This window comes from Halichoerus grypus, chromosome 13 (genome assembly GCF_964656455.1).
Source record: "Halichoerus grypus chromosome 13, mHalGry1.hap1.1, whole genome shotgun sequence".
NCBI lineage: Eukaryota > Metazoa > Chordata > Mammalia > Carnivora > Phocidae > Halichoerus > Halichoerus grypus.
This window is the reverse complement of record NC_135724.1, coordinates 17,989,148-18,010,824: the sequence shown is the minus strand read 5'-3', so window position 1 is coordinate 18,010,824 and position 21,677 is coordinate 17,989,148.

The window sequence follows — 21,677 nt, the reverse complement described above, 5'->3', positions numbered from 1 at the left end:
ACTAACTTACTGGGTAAGTGATTCATGCTCCTCACTCTACAGGAGCTGTGGTGAGGACCAAATGAAACCAGGATCTATTAGCCACAGAAGATGTTAGAAAACAGCTCTTCAGAAAACTGCACTTGGGGGGTGAATGAGCAGCAACCAGCCCCTAGTGGTCTTAGGGGCACAGGAAAAGACCCCACACAGGGATCCCCAGCCTCTTCCAAGTGTGGGTCTCATCTTCACAGTAAAGGTGTGAATGCTTAAGACAGTCTGAAATGGAAGTTCTGGAAACATCACATTCATGGTGTCACTTTCCTGTTCAGAAGCTGCCCGTGGTTCCCCATGTATTCAAGACCCTCAGGTTCAGCATTGCAGGCCTGCCCACCCAGGCTTCTCTCCTCCTGCATGAACCTTCCTTTCCATTCAGACTGGTCTCCTCACTGCCACCAGGAGACAGTTCCCATTTCTCCAAGGTTCTCCCTTGGAGACCCTCCTCCTTGGGGTCCAGACTCCATCTAACACCTCTTTGTCTGGGGTATCTTCTCTCACCAGCCCCCCCATCTGGATCTCTCTCCCTCCTCTGGAGCAGAGTACTTATCATCACCCTTCCCAAGGCAGAAGTCGTGCACTGTTCTCATGGTGGATGTTTTGAGCTGTTATTCAACTCTTGGATTTAAGATATAACTTTTTCTGAGTTTTTACCTTGTTTTGGCCAAGTAGGTTGGGAACTCCTCAGGGGGGGCAGGAACTGTGTCTAATTCATCTTTATATCCTCTGGCAGACAGTAGGTGCTCAATCAATCTGCACTGAATGATCAAAATGAAAAATCCTTCTATCTCGAGAACTTTGTTCAGATCCAAAAGCAGAGAGAGCAGAAAGCAGTCTTGCTCAGTGACCTAGTTGAGAGCCCTCGTGTGCTGTGATTATGGGTCCGGAAAAGAGCCCTGTTCCTCCAGTCACCTCACCTCCCCAGTGCCTCCAATGCCTCGAATGCCTTACAAGTAACACAGTGTGTTTTACAGAGCTAGGAAGGTGAAGCTCAGCAACTAGTCTTATTTCTCTCTCCCACCCTCCCCCTTTCATCTCCTCCAACATAGTTGTTCAGTCACAATTTGATGTAGCTTAGTAATAACTGCTAGCATTTATCGAGTGCCTGTTGTATGTTTAGCCCTGTGGTCACCCCTTCTCACATGTTATTTCATGTAATGCCGACACCAACCCTTTGAGGTGGGTTCTATCTCCCACTTGAAAGGTACTGAAAATAGCAGTGAAGTTGTTGCCCGGCGTCACATGGGAAGTGGATGCATGACTGACACCCCCCATCTTCTTCTAAAAGCCCCTGTTTTAAAGCTACTGTGACCTGCAAGATAGAATCTTCATCTTGGTGGGGGAGGGGGCAGCCCAGACAGAACAGACCGGCACTGTCTGTGTCTTCACGCAGTCCAGCAGCCAGGACGCAACGCTTCATTGTGGTTATCCCAGACAAGATGGAACAATCAAAGCCGCCCCACTGATACTCAGAAACAGCTCAATGGATTCATTCAGGGGGTACAGCATATCCTTATGCTTGCCACACCATAACAGGTGAATGGCATGATCACATGGTATTGTAGAAAACTCACTAGTGGCCAACAAAACATACAGAACATTCACTCACTCACTCATCCATACAGCAAGTGTTTGTGGAGTTTCTACTATATTCCAGGCACTGTGCTACAATGGGGTGGGGGTGGGGGGTAAAAATAATCAATACTCAGCATTGAGGGGCCCACTACCTCGTGAGGAAACAGATATGCAGACACACAATTACAGAGCCCAATCGGGGAGTGAGCAATGTCTGCAGGAGGCTGGAGAGGGAGAAACCAACGGTGCCTGGGGAGGTCAGGGGAGGCTCTGCTGCAGCCCTGGGGTCCTGTTCTCTCTTCTCACAGATTTTCATGCACATTCACATCTGACACCTGCGCCTCTTCCCACTTCCCCGCCTTCTTCCATGACACCGGCAGATTCTCCAGAGGAGAAGGGAAATTTGACTGACAGCTCAGCTTAGAAGCTCTGGGAGCTGCCACAGAGACATGATAGCAGTTCTGAGTCTTCTGGAGGGGCCATAAGGGAGGGAGGGAGAAACGAAGGTAGGAGGAAAGAGAGCAGGGGCTGAAGAGAAAACTAAAGTAGATCGCCTACCTAGGAGCACCTCAAACCTTACCTCTCTTTCTCTCTCTCTGAATCTCTGGAACATGTACTCCCTGGCCACCACTGGAAACAAACCAAAAAACCTCATGCATTAAAAAAATATATACATATACACACACACAAATACACAATACATGTACATATATGTGTGTATATATACATGTGCACATATATACATTTGTATATATACACATACATATATATGCACATACACATATCATAGTCTCGCACTTCCGCACTAAACTCAGTGCCCTTTATTCTGTCCTTTCTATGCACACCCCAAAATAGTCAAAACCCCAACTGAAGGTGGTATGGGATCTAATCTGGCTTTGAGCCATCTAGAACCCATCAGCAATCTTGCCTAGTCCCTTGCCTAAGAAGCCATTATGGGAGAAGTTAATTCAGCACAGCCAAGCTTGTGATGATGGAGGACAGAATGAATCAATCAAAGCATTCATATATATTTGATGAACAAGAACCTTGAATGAATGAGTAAATGAAACTTTACTGAGGCCCTCCTATATACCAGGGTCTGTGCCAGGAATGTTTAAGAGTATTACTTATTGTAATCCTCATACTAACTTTATGAGGTAAGGATTATCATCTTCATTTTTGATGGCAAAGATTCTGAGAGTAAGCCTGAATAAGTTGTCTTTTTTTTTTCCAATATAACATAAAAATGCTAGAAAGTGGACAAATTGGAATTTAGTGGATTCTCCGTGGTTTCACAACTGAATCTGAAACGGTGTGCTCTGCCGGATGGTAGGCACATGGGAGAAGTGTAAAAAATAGAAGATACTTGAAAAGCTCACGGATTGGTGGAGAGGAATAATATGCTTTTCAGATACAATGGGAGTGGAGGGCAAGAACAGCCATCCCCAACAGACCATACAATGAGGCAAGTCACAGGGATTCAGTGGGGGAGGGCTCAGGTCCTGCCAGGGTCTACACAAAGGCTATGTGGAAGCCCAGAGCTCTAAGCGCAGAAGAACATGGTGGTTTCTTAATGAGTGTCAGGTTGGTCTGGTGCAGAGAGATCAGCGGAGAAGCAAAAGAGAAAGCCCAGAACCAGGCCCATGGGTAAAAATAATTTACTCTGTGATAAAGACAGCATTTCAAGTTAGTAGGCATCTGATGGCTTAGTTAATAACTAGTTTGGAGACAACTGGCTTAGCCATTTGCTAAAAAGAAAAGCTCTATTCTGGCTTTCTACGCTACATTTAAGAAATTCCAAAAGAATTAAGAATTTTCATGAAAATAATTCCAAAAGAACCCTGAAAAAAATATAGGTAAATACCTTAACTCAGAGGGGAATTTTTTTCTAACTATATTTGCAAAGGAAGTTTTACAAATAAAAGAAGAGATTCATCTTCATAAAAATTTTAAATTCCAATATATCAAATCAAATACTGTTAAAATTTAAATGCTATACAACAAACTGGGAAAACATTTGAAACATATATGAGAGATGGAAGTTGGTATACTTCATATATAGGATGCACTTACAATCAATAAGAAAAGATGCTTCAATTTTTTTAAAAAATTGTGAAAGGATATAAATGGCATAATTCCCAAATAAGAAATGTGAATGGCCAATAGTCCTGTGGAAAAGCTGTTCAAACTCACTAAGTTTTAAAAGCAAATTAAAATTTTAATTCAGAAAAGTGTTTTGTTTTGTTTTTCATTTTATTTTTTGGATAGTGAGGATATTTACATGGTTCCAAAATCAAAAAACAAAGAATACAGTGAACAGTCTCCCTCCTATTCCTGTTCCCCATCTGCCCAGTGCTCACCATACCCCAGAAAGGTGACCACTGTTACAAATACTTGTATATCCTCCAGAGTTTCTTTTTATATATATAAGCAAATATCAGTATGTATTATTACTTTCCTCCTTTCAAAATGAAATATAGCATATTTTATATACAGTTTCACACCTAGCTTTTTCTGCTTAACAATATATATTAGACAACTTTTCATATGGGTATATTAAGAGCTTCTTCTCTATCATTAAACAGTTTTTCAATGTATAGATGTACAATAATTTATTTAGATATTTTCTAACCTTTTGCTCTTACCAACAATGCTGCAATGAATAACCTTGAACATACGTCATTTCTCAAATATGCCAAGGTATCTGTAGAATGAATTCCAAGAAGTGAAATTACTGGGACCAAGGATATATGCATTTTTAATTCTGAAAGAGGTTGCCAAATTGCCTTCTACAAAGGTTTTATCAATTTACACACCCACCCAAAATATATGAGTGTGCCTGTTTCTCCACAGCCTTGCCAACAGAGTTTGTTACAAGCTTCTGGAATTTACCAAATGGATGAGCAAAAGTGGTATCTCCGGATAGTTTCAATTTGCATTTCTCTATTATAAGTGAGTCTGGGCATCTTTCCATATATTAAACAGCCATTTTTATTTCCTTTTCTATAAAATGTACCTTTACATTATGGAAATCATTCTCCATTTTTTCTTTAAAGGATAATACCTAGGAAGAATAAGAGCATAAGAACCTAGACATAGACTATAAGCAGGGGTAAAAACTGATTTAAAAAAAATGTTTTTCAGGGGTCGTTTGGCAACATATAATCAAAATCCTTTAAAATATGAATATTCTTTGACTCATAAACTCCATTTGTAGAAAGGCTTCATAAAAAATAATCACAGATGTGGAAAGATGTACACATGTAAGGATGTTCATCAAAACATTGTTTATGTCAAAAAAACTAGAATCTGTCTCTCCCCAGATTTTCCTGGTGCTCATTTATGTTTCTCTCTGCACCTTTTTTCTTTAATCTGGCTTTTCTCATGCCTTTCAGTGTCAATCACTGATCATTGCCTCACAATGGCTGCCCCAATATGGCAGCCTCGATAACCAAGACAATCTACATTGGCTAACAGTGTTATGTTGGGGCCAGGGTTGGCAACTATGTGAGACAGGCTCTCTGAATCCCAATTCCAAATTCCTTAGAGAGGGAATATCATTGTCTCAGGAAGACTCTATTTCGGGAGGGGGATATCACCCTTTAATAGTGATGTTTGAAAAAGAGACAATTTTTGTCTTGTGGCTCTGAAAATAGAGTAGAGCATGGCAAATAGCGCTTTGGAGCATCAGAAACATGCATCCACCATCACTTCAACCTAAACACCTGCTGGGCCTCCACAGATGGTAAGAAGGGTCCTGACCCTAGAAGTTTAAGAACACAAGATTGGTCCAATGGGCTACAGTCATTATCTATCATATTACAATAATGATTTCTTCAGTTGGTTGGCAGTTCAAAAACAAAGCTTGTCAAACTAAGTCATAATTCCTGTGATTTTAGTGGCCAGCAGCCACTTCTTGTGAATAGGGAAGAAAACATCTCAGCTACAGTATACATACTGGTAGAGAAAAAATACTCTTTCTGATGTCTTGAGAGCATTTTGCAATTGCAAAACCTCTATGTTGCTCTTGTTTTGTGAATGCAAAGGGGAGGCTTGCATAATTTCTTTATTGGAGGAAAAAGGACCTCTGGTGAGTGGAGGACTTTCCACTAGTTTATCCTAAGCCCAGGGGACAAATTCAAGAGTCATTTCAAAGTTAGGAGACTTTGATATGGTAGAGAAAGTATGAGAGAACTCTTCTTTGGAATTTCTAGCTTGGGAACTTGAATGAATCATACTAAATGGAGTGACCCAGAGTGCAGAGAAGACAGAAGTAGAAATCAACATAGGAAAGTGGCAATCGTTAATATAATGGGTTGTTTGGGTCATGTTGATCTTGAGATGATATACTTCTACAGGTGTTACAGGCCTAGAGATGAAGTGAGTCTGTTACTGAAATTTCAATCCCTGGGTATTCTAATTTGGGTTAGAGAACCTGAGACATAGATTTGGGTGCAGGTAGTTTAGCTGAGAGGTGATGCCAGGGAGCAGAGTAAAGGAGACAGGGAATTAAGTGAGGCAGGGAGTTAAGAAAAGCCAATAATGGATGTGTTGTTGAGTTGCTTATCTCAGTGGGCAACTGGGACTCAATCTCACTGGAGACTCTCGGAAGAACCATGGGGAATGCATGGAGTAACCACTTCAGAACGATCCCTTTAAAGATGGGAAGCTGAAGCATTTATCTACTTACTCACATCCTCCATCAGCTGAGGGTTGCACCCGTGAAATTGTAGCTCCTCCATACTTCCTGTACTCAATCTGGGCCTGGCATAGCTTTAGAAGAAGCCCTGAGGCAGGACAGCAGGAAGACACTTAGAGCATGCATTGAGTTCTTCAGCATACCTGCACTAAAATCCAGTGGGCTGAGGAGATGTGGTGTGTTGCACATAAAGCATGTTCTACGGAAATCAAGAGACTTTGGGTCATATTTGACATCATGGAGTAAAGAAGATTGGTGAATCTAAGGAGAAGAGAAGAGGCATAGGAACAGAATCTCAGGACCCAGAGGAAGGAAAGGACAGTGATCAGAGAGGCAGGGGAACCAGGATAGTATCACATCAGCCAAAGGAGATATGATTGTCAAGGAGAGAAGGTCATCAGCACCAAATGCTACAGAGTTAAAATGGGCTAAGGTCATTGCTGACCTTGGTGGTAAGAGTGAGGACAAAAGCTTCACTGCCTTTGGAGAGAGTAGATATAATATGAGGAAAGGGAGGTAGAAGAGTATCAGCCACTCTTTCAGGAACTTTGTTTTTAAAGGGAAGGAGAGATGTGTTGGTAGTTGGGAACAGGGGGGTGGGAGTAGTGATATGCTGCTAAACTTAACAACCAACTCTAAGGACACACACACCAAACCCATGAGTTGTCGCATTTTCTGATGTTTACAGTGTGAATATTCCCACTGAGGCTGATTTCAATCTACTAACATGATGTCAATTGTCTTGCCGAATTCCTGAAATTGTAGCAATCAGCTCTTGTGAGCTGGTACCAGTTAGCTCCAGCACACCACTGAATGGGAGATTAAGAAGTGCTGTTGTTGATCTTCTTGTTCTTGTTAATTGGAGAAAATTATAGTTGAGGGGACTGAGCCAATGAAGAGGGAGAGACAGAAGATACAGGGACATAAGTAGAGTACAGTGAAAATTCTTGAAGTCAAGTCCTGAAGGAAGCTGAAGGGGATGGAATAAGAAGCACATGGCTAGTCACCTTGGGATGGAGTAGAGTTAGGATTGAAGGCCATGAAGGGGGGGGCTCCCATTTTTAATAGATGATATCATCCACTGAGAGTTCAAGCCGGAGATGAGAGTAGGGAGCACTTAAGAGTTCAGACTTAAGAAGAAGAAGATACATTGGAAGAAAATGTAATGGGAATATAGGGTGGAAAGGAGATACATCAGGGAAACCACACACCAGGTGTGAGTACCAGCTTCACAGCTCACCCACTGGGAGAGCTGGGGTAAGTTACTTAAACTCTTGAACCTTAATTTCCTCATCAGTAAAAAAAAAAAAAAAAAAAAAAAATGGATAAAACGCCTACTTCAAAGGATTCTAATAAGGGTTAAAGAGGTAATTATGTGCTGGTGAGTAGCTGAAAATAATAGCAGTAGAGTTTGTTGAGCACTTAAACTTGCGCCAGGCATAGACTTCATGGTAATCTCATTTAATCTTCACATGAGGTAAATTCTGTTATATCCCAATTTAACAAGGGACGAAATGACCTCCAAGTGCAGAGAACTAATACTAGAGCCAGAATTTGTACTTGAGCATTCCGGCACCTCTATTAACCATTGCACAAAACTGCCTCCGATGATACCTGGTGCATGGAAGCCCGTAGGTGGCAATTTTATCCCCTCCATGAGGAGGGAGAACAGGTTGTGGAAATGTTAACAAATGGCCTAGGAATGGTGTTTAATTAGAAATGAATCAAAGAATCACTTCACAGCATTCACAAGTGAGGTCAGAAATCATAAACTAGTCATAGTGTCCATCAGCATGGTCCATAAATGTTCATCAACTTGAATGAGATGCTAGCCTCTTTCCTGTGAGTAGGTTTTGACTGAAGTGCTGAAGGGATTAGGAGGGCCCTGAGACTCTGAGGTGGGAGAAACAGAGAGGCAGGGGTCGGAATGTTCGCTTTTCTCTACTAGATCGGGCCCTACCTATATGGTTGGCCAGAAGGACAAGCAGAGGGTTACGTGGAAATCCAGCATGTGCAACCTAACAGATTTTTTAACAACAGTCATCGTCAAACCTATCCCCACATCCAAGTCAATGTAGCCAAGGCATATTTCCAAAAAACCAATGGTCTCAGCACCTTTTCCCCTTATTTAGTTTGGGATGGGGGAAAGAAAGGCAATTCTTAAGTGTTCTGGAAACTGGAAGCCAGGATACTGTCCCTAAATGGTTATCACCTGGGACCAAAGAGGTAACAATGGTGGCTGGATTCTGGACACCTCGCCCTGCTTATCTTCTAGTCATTGAGAACCTTGACAAACTGACAGGATTGTTTGTCCATTCTGGGCAACTTCTTATGAGACTTGAAAGCAAGAGAAATCTACAGCGCAGAACATAAGGCCTAGACTTTGTGCTTCCCACATGAGGAGGTAGGAAGGGGGCTCAGATAGCCTCCTTTGCCTTTCTTGTGCAGCCTTACATGGTGTGAAGTGTGCAGTTTTATCTACTGCTCGGGCATCTGGTAAACCAAGGCCAGTGGTTCACTTACAAGCAGCTGTCAGGAAAAAATGTCAATAGGCCACAGCTTTGCCTCCTGAGGACAAAACCCTTCCCTGGCCCATCTGTGGGGAGGGGCTCAGTTGAGTTTCCAGGCCACGGGACATTGAGTGGTGGGAGTCACCCCTCATCTCCTGTAACAAAGAGATTTTTGCAGGCAGGCCCAGCAGTTGTGAGTATGACAAACTGTCTCATATTTTTTAATGAAAAAATGATACTTCATCTTTCTAATGACAGAGAACTTGGAGGTGGCTTACAGTAATATATGCGTTTTTTAATACATGGCTCATCATCTCAGGGCAATGGCAGTATGAAGGATGGAGCAGCAGACAAAAGGTTAATAGAGCATTGGGCCTTTTTTAATTGAAAAAATGACTGAGGGACCTCACAGCAGACCGAGTGGTAATAGCATTACAGACTGTAAGTACCATTCCAAAGACTTACTATTCATCTGGGGGTAGAGCAACGGACATCAAACCACGTCACCAAGCCTCAATGCCAACAGGAGTCCATTCCAAAGGAGGTTAATAAGCAGCACACAGTATTTTTCAAAAAGATAATATATTTTTAAAAATACATCTCTCCTTTTTTTATTGTTCTTAATTTACTATTACCTCTAAGAAATAAACACACCATGTGTTGGCCCAGTGTGAATCAACTCTTCTTTGCCAACGTGTCTGACTCAAATGTAGTCAGATTTTGCAAGACCAGTCCTCTTTCTGGGCAAAGTTTTATTTTTTTTTTCACTCGGGCACTAGGAAAAAAAAAGTATTTTAACTTCAAAGAGCATTTTCTGAAAGGATCCAGCATGACACAGAAAATGAGTCATTTTTGATGGGCTATGGGGACATAAAAATGAGGTAATGGGTGATAAAGTGCTTTGAGGGTATAAATATGTAAATATGAGCTTCTCCTTCAGCTTGATCTTCATGTAACTACATTTGTTCACATTAGGATTTTCAGTCTCCCAGGGTAACGTGAAATCTTCTGAGTCTTGTAGTACATAGGGCTGAGCCCAGGAATGGCTGGATTTGCGAACGTCTCAGCCCAAAGTAAAGAAGGGGCTACATTTAACCTTGCACTTCCTAAGTGCTTCCCAAGCAAACACAGCGAGGCTATTCAGAGGAGGACTTAGGAGCTGCCCAGGCAACAGAAGGATAGCTGTGGAGCTGATGATGGGACCTGTCACAAAGCTGTCCCCAACTTGGGAGGGGCCAGTCCCCTCAGGTGCATCACGCATCTGCACTCCTCCGGGCTAACACCCCGGTACATTTACCCACATGGAGAGAAATGGAATGATTAAGATCAGCAAACATAAGGCATCCCCCCCACATGAGGCCCAGGTTAAGACATCACAGCAGATGATGTCAGAGTGAGACAGCTGTCTTCCCAGCAAAGAGCTTCCAACCCACAACCATGACACAATCACTGTCCCTCTTCTGAGTCTCTCCAACCCCACCCCCCCAAAACAGCGTTCGGGTCTAAATTACCAGAAGATGTGCTCTCGGTGCTCTCAGCAATTCTCTTGTCCACAAACAGAAAAGCTTCCAAGGCATACTCTGACTTCTTAGAAGACAGGTAAGAATTTATTTTCACTCATAATAACTCAAAATTCAACTGCTAAAAACCAATCTAGAAAGATGACTTTGTCAAAGGGCTTTGCTGGTTCTGAAATGACAGGGGACATCTAGAAATGATCATTGCCAGCAAGCATCACCTCGCAACAAGGCTCCTTTGCAATGTCCCACTGAGTGTCGTAGAACACACAGCTGCTCTGCTGTTGTTCCAGTTTTACTTCATGGAAATAACACAATTTTCAAAGACAAAGTAAAATCAGTTTGCCTTTCTACTCCAAAACAATAGTGGGTTTTTAAACTCCAATCTTCTCGGGGCGCCTGGGTGGCTCAGTTGTTAAGCATCTGCCTTTGGCTGGGGTCATGATCCCAGGGTCCTGGGATCGAGCCCCACCATTGGGCTCCCTGCTCGGCGGGAATCCTGCTTCTCCTCTCCCACTCCCCCTGCTTGTGTTCCTGCTCTCGTTATCTCTCTCTGTGAAATAAATAAATAAAATCTTAAAAAAAAAAAAAAGTCCAATCTTCTCAGACTTTGAGTATCTCCAAAAGACAAATGGGTGTGGGAGAAAGGCATTTTAGCTCTCTGTGAAGTTTAAAACATCACATTTGTCCCCTGCAGTCCTCCGCTGTCTGGAACAGATAGGAAGGGGGAGTAGAAGGTTTGACACCACCCGCATGGACATTTGGGGGCTGGCTGATGAGGGGTTAATTGGGGCTAATATGAAATGCACACACTAGAATCATTTTCCCTGGAGAACCCATGGCAGCATCTTAAGCTTCCCTTTGCTGAGAGCTGATGGTCTCCAGCTTACTGTTGGTTGCTCCAGGGAGCTCAGAGAAATGATATGTACATGGACCCAGTAGAAAACATAAAAATAATAAATGAAACTAATAATGCAAAAAGGGTTCGGAAATAAGTAGTCCCTTCTGACACGAGCTGTGCTGGAAGCCTTGAGGAAAGAAGGCTGGAATATTAAATGAAAGATGTAAATTGTAAAAATTGGAGCAGTAAATTTTCCTTTGGAAGAAGAGGGAGCCAACAGCTCTGTTCAGAGGGAACTGAGCTCACAGGAGCTGTTTCCAGTTCAGGTTCAATCCTAGGAGGGCAGCCTCCCCGCCTCTCTTGCCCAAAGAGGCTCAGGAGCAGGGAGGTGTGTGGCGGGCAAGGGGGACAGGTGAGCAGGACTGGCAACCTGCCATTCTCATAAAACAGAATACGCTGTTTCCCTGGGGGCGGCAGGGGCCCAGTGGTAACACAGGACACTATCTCCTTGTTAGACCTTTTCTTTTCTCAGCGGAGGTCTCTTCACCGCTGCTTGCTTCTCCCCTGAGATGCCCAACCAAGGAAATAATGCCACAGTGGTCAAGTGGAAAATCCTGACAAGGATGAACAAAAAACCTAATGAGGCAGACCTGCATGAATTTGATCAAAATGTATTTCCAAGTGAGCGCAGGGCCACAGGATAGAAACATGAAGATGTCTGGTCTGTTTTGCTCTAAAAAGAAGTAAAGAACAGAGGGAAGGTGGGAAGACCCTCTTGTAAAGAGGAGACTGTTCTTGCTATTTATTTGTATGTTGATGATTATCTGATCTTAGCACAGTGCTGCCTTAATTTCATCAGTTGGTTATTTTCAGCTGAAAATTTACTGGGAATACTCAGACATGCTCTAGGCCGCAGCAATCCAGAAGAGCCAAATCTTACTAAATTTCATCCTCGGTCTGAGGCAACTGTGCCACACCACCCACCTCTGAACCCAGCCTCGGCTCACCTCCCCCTACCCACCATTTAAGTTCCTACTTTGGCAGATGGAAGATGGAGGCCTCACAGCTGTGGGGTCAAGCAGAGGCCCGTGGTCCCCTGCCCAGCCTCATCCCTCACTACTGCTTCCCACTCTGTTGATCTGAGATTCGAAGAATAAGAGCAATCCGGGATTGACATCACCCTTTGGTGGCCCATTATGTGAGCCTGATGCCCCCCACCCCCAAAGTAAGCATCAGTAACATGTGAGGGACAGACCTGGGGTCCAGTCCTTTTGCTCACTCACTCAGCATATGGCCTGCATTTATTAATTTATTACTGACTCAGTAACTCTCTACCGAGCATCAAGGATGTGCCAGGCTCTGGGTCTCTAGTCATAACTGGAACAGATGTGATGGACGCCACCATGGGGCTTTGTGCAATAAACACCAAATATGCCCTAAGCATTCAGGGAAGGAGGGAAGGTAGGAAGAGATAGGATTCCTGCCTCCAAAGGGCTCCATCCAGTTGGGGAGATCATGCTTGGGCTGCCCAAGCGAAGGAATGCATCCCAGTTTCACAGAGTAGAGAAGCATGATTTGGGTGGGGTGAGTCATAGAGCAGCGTCAGAGCGTCATCCACTCCCTGGCTGCAGAATGTGAGCAAGCGCCTTTTAGAGTGCTTTCTCCAAGGGCACTGGTCGCTGAAAGGATTCCATCTCGGTCTGCACCTCTTCTGTGCCTTCCCAGCCAAAGCACAGTCCAAGCAACCCTCACTGACCAGCTGGTAGCATCGCTGACCAATTCCGCGTCAACCAGCTGTCTTAGTATCCTAGGCCCGCTGCAACCAAGGACCACAAACCCAGTGACTTAAAACAACAGAAATGTAATCTCTCACAGTTCCAAAAGCTGGAAGTTCAAAATCAAGGTGTCGGCAGGGCCGTGCTCCCTCTGAGACTGCGGGTAGGATCCGTTCTTGCCTCTTCCAGCTTCCGGTGGTGGCCAGCAATCCCTGACTTTCCTTGGCTTGGAGACACAACACTTTGATCTCTGCCTCTGCTGTCACCTGGTGTTCTCCCTGTGTGTCTCCGTCCCTGTGTCCAAATTTCTCCCTTCTTATAAGGACACCAGTCCTTTCAGATTAAGGGTCCCTCCTACTCCAGTATGACCTCATTTCATCTTAGCTAATGGTATCTGCAATGGCCCTATTTCCAAATAAGTCACATTCTGAGGGAAGCACTGGGGACAGATCTTTTTTGGGGGACACAGTTCAAGCCATAACACAGACCATACCAATCAGCTCACCAAAGGTCCCTCGAGGAAGCTTCCAGAACTACTGTGCAAAAGGCAAAAAAGAAACAGCTTTCATGTCTCCTCCTCCACCATGACTCCTGTGTACCAGAAGGTGCCTTCAATCAATATTTATTGAATGATTCTTTTCAATCTCCTGATATCCTCACCCCAAACATCACTGTACCTATTTTTAAAAACAGAATCACAGTGGCTGCTAGTCTCTCAAAAGTGCAGCCCAGTTTCATAAAATCCCCACTTATTTTCTTCTCTAATATTTATCGTACACAGTCTTTGAAAGACACCATGCTAGGCACTGTGGGGCTATAGAACTTTTTTTTACATACGCTTACCTAAAGTAACGGTGGTGAAGATCATATAAAAAAACAGTTGACCACTGGCATGCCAAAGTTGTTAACTCCTGCATCCCCTCCCTGGGAGGTAAGCTGAGATTTAGCCAAGGTATGGATCTGTATCGTGCACCCTTCAAGGACACGAGGGCAAAAGCAGCTTCCTTAGCCTGTGAGTGAGCCTAGGCACCTACCTGTGTGATTCTCTTCATGTCAGTGTCTATGCCTACCAAAATGGCAGGCACCAGCCCTCTTTGGCTGTTTAAATTTACTATTAAATTAATTAAAATTAAATAAAAAATGTAAATTCATTCTTCAGTCACACTAGCCATATTCTAAGCACTCAATAACATATGTAGCTACCCCACTGGATGGCACAGATATGGATTTCCATCACTGCAGAGGTTCTATTGAACAGCCAATGCAGTTAACTGGAGTGAAGGGGTAAAAATATTGTGGCTTTGTAAAAACAAAATGGCTCCCGTAAGAAAGGAAGTGGCTTGACCAGATGAGGAACATGAGGAGGAGGTAAAGATAGGCTCTTGAATAGAAACTCAAAGTTGTATGGAAGCAACTATCCATGGCGAAGAGTGGAAGCTGTGATCTGGATACCTGCAAAGGTCCTGGGCACATTCCTTGTGTCAAAGGTCCACTCTGTAGCCATTGCCCCCCACAGAAGTGGCAGGTGCCACCAGAGGAGCTGTGATGTGCATGTTTAGCTGAGAGGCACCCTCTAGCTGTGGGATCATGGAAATATTTATGGGGAAGTGGCATTGGAGATGAACCTGGAAGGTTCAGGGGGTTCAGACCTGCAGAGATGAGGGGAGAGCATTGCAAGCATAGGGAGCCATGGAAGAAACCCTTGCTATGCTAGATACAAAGCAACAAGAGAGGGTGATGTTTCCCTTCTCAGGGTTCCAGAAACTATAGCAGGTGCATTTGAATTAAAAAAGAAATTCACAATACAAATAGTTTATACTGATGCATACATAAGGCACAAAAAGCCTACAAATGGTTAATAAGGTAAGGCAAGGTGAGGTGAGGCGAGGCAAGGCGAGATAAGATAAGGACTTCTCAGTGTCTCAGTGGCCACCTTTTTAGGTACTGTTAACAGCCCTCAGTTCTACTGGTTCTTTCTCAAAGGCTCTGTGAATTAGAAAGTGGGCAACTCTGCTTCTCCAGCGCTGAGCTACCTTGGGAATCCATCTCACACCCTAGCTCATCCAGACTAATAGGATAAAACTAACATTTATCATAGCAACCGTTTTACTGTGCATTTACCAGAAGCCACCCACCATGCTTGTCTGCTGGGGAGCCCCCACCCTTGCCTTGAAGGTGAAATTGTCCTGAGCGCCAACCCCCCCGCCCCCTTTAAAGCTCAAGTCCTGCCCGAAGATTTCTGTGACTTCCCGTGAGAGCTACAAGCTCCTCTCCCTCAGCCCTCATTGTCCTTGCTGTCTCTGGACCCTCCCTGAGCCACCTGGACCCAAGTGTCCTACCCACCCCCACCACCATCACCCAGCATCCATTAGAGGATCTGGCCTCACCAAGCATTTCTTGAAAATTCCCTGGAAAAACTAGGAGAAAGGTCACTTGGAGGGGTGCTCTGCACAGCATTTCCCATTTTATTTGGCCTTCCCTTCTCCCACTCCCTCCTGCGGAAGCCCTATCATCCCCTCTCCAACCTCCCCTCTCTAGTTCCCAATTCCTCTCCCTCCACTTTGCAAAGTAGCTTCCACCTTCCTCTAAAGCCCTGACAGGTCAATACCCAGGCCCTGGGGGCTCAACCCCAAGTGGGCTAATCTAGGGATTCTTTCCACCTCAGAAGCTCTCCTGTAAAATGACATTTTCTCCATCTCAGTCCAGATTCAGCATCTCACACAATCTTCTCCGCCGTCATATGGATAGGCGCGATTATTGCTCTCATTTTGCAAATAAGGAGACTCAGGCTCAGAGACGTTAGGTGACACAGTGAAGGTTATGTAGCAGGAAAGTGGTTGGACCAGTTTCTAAACACGTGTCTGGGTGGTTCCAAAGCCCTTCGCCTGACTCTCTCACCCATTGCCTGAACTGACCCAGGCAGAGCCTTCTTCCCCTACTGCCTCAAGGAGAATGGGAACAAACCAATCGAAATACAGTGGGGTTTACAGAAGCACTTTCCAAGCCATTTAAAAAATGACTGGGAAAATAGAACCCTCTGGAAGACATGTAAGATGCTCCTTGGCAAGAATTCTAATGAGCATACGGTCTCTGCCGTGCACGTCTGGACTGTATCTATTGAGGGTTAGAAATGAGAGATTTATTCCGCCCGTGAATCAGAGAATAACTATTGTTATTATTTAGCATTGATTAATTGTTCCTCTGGCCCTCTAGGCCTCTCCACACGGTTCCCAGAAAATCATTAAGCTTCCAGGGCTGCCTGGGCCTTGACATCCTGGGTAAAGAGCTGCACGGCGAGCCTTGCAAGAATGAGCCAGGTCTCAGAGTGGCCCGGCCAGAGGACCACCCGAGTGAGCAGGCCCACCCCCCAGCAGGACCCTTCAGGACCCCTCACCCCCACAGTGGCTCCTGGGCAGGGAGCCCAGGGCCAGAAAGCACAGACCCCCACTTCCCAATTCTGAGAAAAACAAGCAGGCTCTGACTGGTTTTCTACTTTGCGGACTTTGGGAAATGCATACATATTGCATAATTACTAATAAGAAAGGGGTGCTCTTCAGGGTCATTATAGCGGCCAACGCCTCAGCCGCATTTGCGCGCCTGATTAAACGTAACGTTGTAAAGGGAGCCGAGCGGTGAATTTTCGTCCTGACATCCAATAACACTCCCTGACCCTTTGGATATTGTCCTCCCCAGAGGTCAAAAATATGAATAAATTATGGTTCTGACAACCTTGACACTGAGTAGAGGTGGGATGAAAAGCTCTCTGGGAGAAAAAATCTGACATTACATTTGTGATCACAGAGAATAAAGGAAAATCCATATCCTAATTTTGCTAAATTTAGGCTTGACAGGAAGAACAGAGAATAACTTTGACGTGATGTTTATTCAGGAGGCAAGGGGCTCTTGGAGCTCACAGCCAAGATACGGCCTCTGTCATTCAACATGAGGTGGCAGTTACTAGTTCCACGGACAATTCTTATTGATTAGAAATGGTCAACCCGGGATAATGCCATCCAAAGGAGTTGGCTCCAAAACAGTATTGTTAAATAGTTAACAGCAGCACTTCCCAGTTGGGTCAAATGTATGTCCGGAGCGTGGGGCCATCCGTCATGTGTGAGGAGCCTCATTTACAGACAGACAACCAAGCCAAGGCAATCAGCCCGAGATCTGCTAAGCTGGGAATTTATAACAGTTGAGCAAAGGAAGGTTGTCTCTTGTTTTAGGTTCTGTCAGGGGGTGGGGGAGGAGCAGAAATCAAGGCCTGGAAGGAGAGGAGTGATTTACTCAGGTGGCCTTGGGGAGACCATCTTTGGGATGAAGGGTAGGGGTCAATGTACAGAGACCATCCATCCATCCCTCCGAGCCTGGAGCCTATCTGCCACGAGTTCAAAGACCCAGCACACAGGACATAAAACCGACCAGATTTGTCATTTAAGCAGCAGGGAACATGTCCAGGCAGGAGCCCTATATCACTCAAAAGGCTGGACTGATGGCAGGAGAGGGACAAGCAAATGCCCTTGTCCTTGGGCATCATGACCTTGATTTTTCTGTGCCATTGGAGACACAGAAGCCTGCTCAGCAGCCAGCATGGGCTCCCCTCTCTCCTGAGTCCAAATGGGTCCACAGGCTCATAGGCAGAGACCCCAGAACACTAGGACCCTACTTCCAGCTGTTGGTGGCCCTGTTGGCCTTCCCATTCCACAGTACAAGGGGTAGATCTGATTTTGTAACACAACAGACTTTACAACTTTTCCTATTGCTTCCATCATTCTTTTCCCTCAAAATACTTCCTCTAGAGGCTTCCAAGCAGTAGAGGGCAGTGGTTAAGCATCCAAACTGAGGAGCTTGACTGCCAAGGTCCTAAACCTGATGTTACTTCTTCCTGGGTGTAATGGTCACCCAGGTGGTGTGGCACCCAGATGTCCCCTTCAGGACCATGTGCCATGCCAGGCCATTCTGCCCCCCACACCAAGAGGAACAATACTACTGACCCTGTGTTTTATGTAAAATTTTGAGAGGTGTTTATTTATCACAGAGGGTTGATTTCACTGTAATTTTTAATAATTTTGCATCAAAATATTACTTATCTTGCTTGCTGTGGTTTGGCACCTCCCCCACTGGGCTGAGTGCCTTACTTCTTTCTCCCTTGGCCTGGCCCTGGCAGGGAGTAATGGCTGCTGATGGCACATAGTGGGGCAACTCTCCAGAAGGACCCTTGGCCAGAGGAAGCTGCCTCATCCCAGTGTGTGCCCCTCAGGTGTGGGGGCAGCCCACATCCAATGACTGGTCAATAAGGAGATCAAAGACCCAGACCCCGGACTGAGCTGAGGGAACCCCAAAGGGTCATCCCAGCTCCCATGAGAGCAACAGTATTGGTTTCCTAGGGCTGTTGTAACAAAGTAACCAAACTTAGAATACTAGAAATCTATGGTCTCACAGTTCTGGAGGCCAGAAGTCTGAAATCAGGGTGTTGGAAGGGCTGTACTCCTGCTCAAGGTGCTAGAGGGAGGATCTAGGCCAGGCCTCGCTCCCAGGTTCTGGTAGTTCCTGAATTGCCACCTTCCTTCTCTGCCCACTCTGGCATCTTTCTCCCAGTCTCCTCTCCCCTCCTCAGTTAGACACAGGGAGAACGTCAGAGGGTCTGTTGCATGCGCATGAGCAATCAGGAAAGGAGACGTCAGGCTCCCCTTCCTGCAGACAGGCCTGATCTCCATGAGGGATTCTCTTAAAGCTTCTCTGATTAGACTTGGGGAGGCATCCCTTTCCTGCCCCCCCCCCAGGTGGGGAAGATCATAGCAGTCTCCACTGGACCAATAAACCCCAAATTCCTACCAGCTCTTCTCCCTCCCCTTCCTTTCACTGCTCAATTGTTTCCTCATGTTGACTGGGGAGCTGTGGGGAGAGGGATCTTCAGGGAGGGTCAGGTGGCAGCAGAGTCAATTGCCCAACTCTTGGTGGGCCATTGGAGCACCCTGACCCCTCACCATTCAGAACCTTTGTCTTCACCTGTGGATCCTGGTTGCTGATCCTGATGCCACAGAAGGGACCATTCAGCATCCTATTCCAAGGATTCTCCAAGGGACCTGATTTTCATGCCCCTGGGGACAGTCGCTGGGGAAATGTGTCTGCAGCCTGAGTCTCCCTCCATGAGGACTGGTGCCCTTGTTGTCACTGCTGTCATCACCCTAAGCATAGAAGTGATCTCCACATTTACCCAGCCTGAGAGACAACACTGCATGGCTTCCAAGAGGAAACTCTTACTGGTGACTCCAAAGAGTACCAAGTGTGGCACAGGCTCTATTTTCTGCACATTCCATGTATTTTCTGGTCTAAAATGTGCTTCAAAGTGAGATCAGGTTACTGCCAGGTTAGCACCAGATGCATCCTGGCCTCCTGGTGACATCCTGGCCTGCCTGCCAAAGGGCTCCATCAACTGCTGCCTGGGATCCTCTTCACTGCAAAGCCCAAGCAGCTAACACCTGTTCCAATTACCACTTCACAGATGCCATCATAATCACGGTCTAGTAATAATAGTGAGAGCTAACACTGAGTATTTAATATGTCCTGGACAGATCTAAGCATTGCCCTCAGAATTTAGCTCAGTTGATTCTCATGAAGACCCTACAAGGTAGGTATTTCAGGGGAGTCTCATCAAAAACACATTTAACTTGGGCAAATCCCACTGCATATTCATTCCTTGGAAGGCTGCCATAACAAAGTGCCACCAGCTGGGTGACTTAAGCAACAGACATTTATTGTCTCACAGTTTGGGAAGATAGAAGTCTGAAATCAAAGTGTTGACGGGATTGGTTTCTTCTGAGAGCTGTGAAGGAGAACTTGTTCCAAGCTTCCTTCTCAGTTCTGCTGGCCTCAGGCGTTCCTTGGCTTGTAGAACCCCCTCTTCTCCCTGTGTCTTCATATAACTTTCCCTTTGTATGTGTCTCTGTGTCCAAATGTCCCCTTTTTATAAGGGCACTGATCATATTGGAATTAGGCCCATCTAACGACTTCACTTTAGCTTGATTGCCTCTGTAAAGGCCCTGTCTCCAAATAAGGTAATACTCTGAGGTCCTAGGGGTTAGGACTTCAATATAGGTTTTTTGGAGGGACACAATTCAACCCATAACAAGTGATGCACACTGAAAGGGGGAAGGGAGATTAAGCAGCAAGGGTGATCTCATCATGCTTCCACTGGAAGATAGGCTGTGTGGAAGAAGGGGCGAGAGGAGACAGAAACTTCTTTTCTTCCCCCATCAGATTCGGTTCCTAAGTGCCTTCCAAAGTGTCAGCATGTCACTGTGAAAAATGTAATTATAATATTTAAAGAGACCTATTTTGGGGGCACCTGGGTGACTCAGTCATTAAGCGTCTGCCTTCAGCTCAGGTCATGATCCCAGGGTCCTGGATCGAGCCCCGCATCGGGTTCCCTGCTCAGCGGGAAGCCTGCTTCTCCCCCTCCCACTCCCCCTGCTTGTGTTCCCTCTCTCACTGTGTCTCTCTTTGTCAAATAAATAAAATAAAATCTTAAAAAAAAATAAAGAGAGCTATTTTTCACATAACCTGGCCCCCCAAAACAAACCAGCCACAGCCTCTTTTGATGAACCAAAGAGAGCCTGACCTGTGTAGTGAGAGACACTGTTTGACCCCCAGTGAGGAGAAGGGAGAATCTATTACTAAATGTGATGGGTTTAAAGGGTTTTCAAGGGAACCTCCAGCCAACAGTGATTCCTTCCTTAAACACTGACTTTAGAATCCAACTCTGATAAAATTGCAAACGCTACTGTATTGTCTCCATTGGAGGAATGGTGGCCTGGGAAACTCTGAGGTTAATACATTCCTTCCTCAAGATCATTCAGCAAGTACCTGGCAGAGCTTGACTTTGGTCATTGAGTCCAGGTCTAACTGACTCCAACACCCTGTCCTATTGTCTATAATTTGCCACTAGGCCAAGGGGTAGACTATGTGTCCCTTCCCACTCCAATCTCAAGGATCAACGAGTCAAGGCTGTGTGGGATTTGGAGAAATCTGTTTTTGCCCAGAAGGGAGAATGTTTGTTCTTTATTCAAACTTACCATGTTGAACTAGCTGTATAGAGGCCCAATCTGGGACTGGCTCCCGTATTCCTTCTCTCTTGGGTTCTAGACTTATGGGAAGAGGCAGAGAAGCACCCTGCCCACAGGCAGAGGCAGCATCTTTGAAAAAGGGCCCTGGGGAGCAATATTTTCTCCACAGATGAGTTCCAGGACTAATTCCTATGAAACCCAATATTTCTAATCTTTGGCTAATGTTGGCTAATCCCTAGGAAGGGCTCAGTAAGTCCTAACTGTCTTTGACGGAGTGGTGAGTTTCCAATAATAATGCTTCAGAAGCCAGATCCAATCCTATAAGGTGGTCCTATAAGTCTATTGGGAAGCCAGGAAAAGGAGAGGGGAGGAATCTAGACAGAAGAAGATCAGCTTTTTCTTCTTCTTTTTTTTTTTTCTTTTTGAAAGATTTTATTTATTTATTTGACAGAGAGAGAGAGCGAGCACAGCAGGGGGAGCAGCAGGCAGAGGGAGAAGCAGGCTCTCAGCTGGGTGGGGAGCCCGATTTGGGGCTCAATCCCAGGACTCTGGGATCATGACCTGAGCCAAAGGCAGACGCTTAACCAACTGAGCCACCCAGGTGCCCCCAGAGATCAGCTTCTAACGGGCTATAAGGAGTAGAGCAAGAAAACATCTTGTTTCC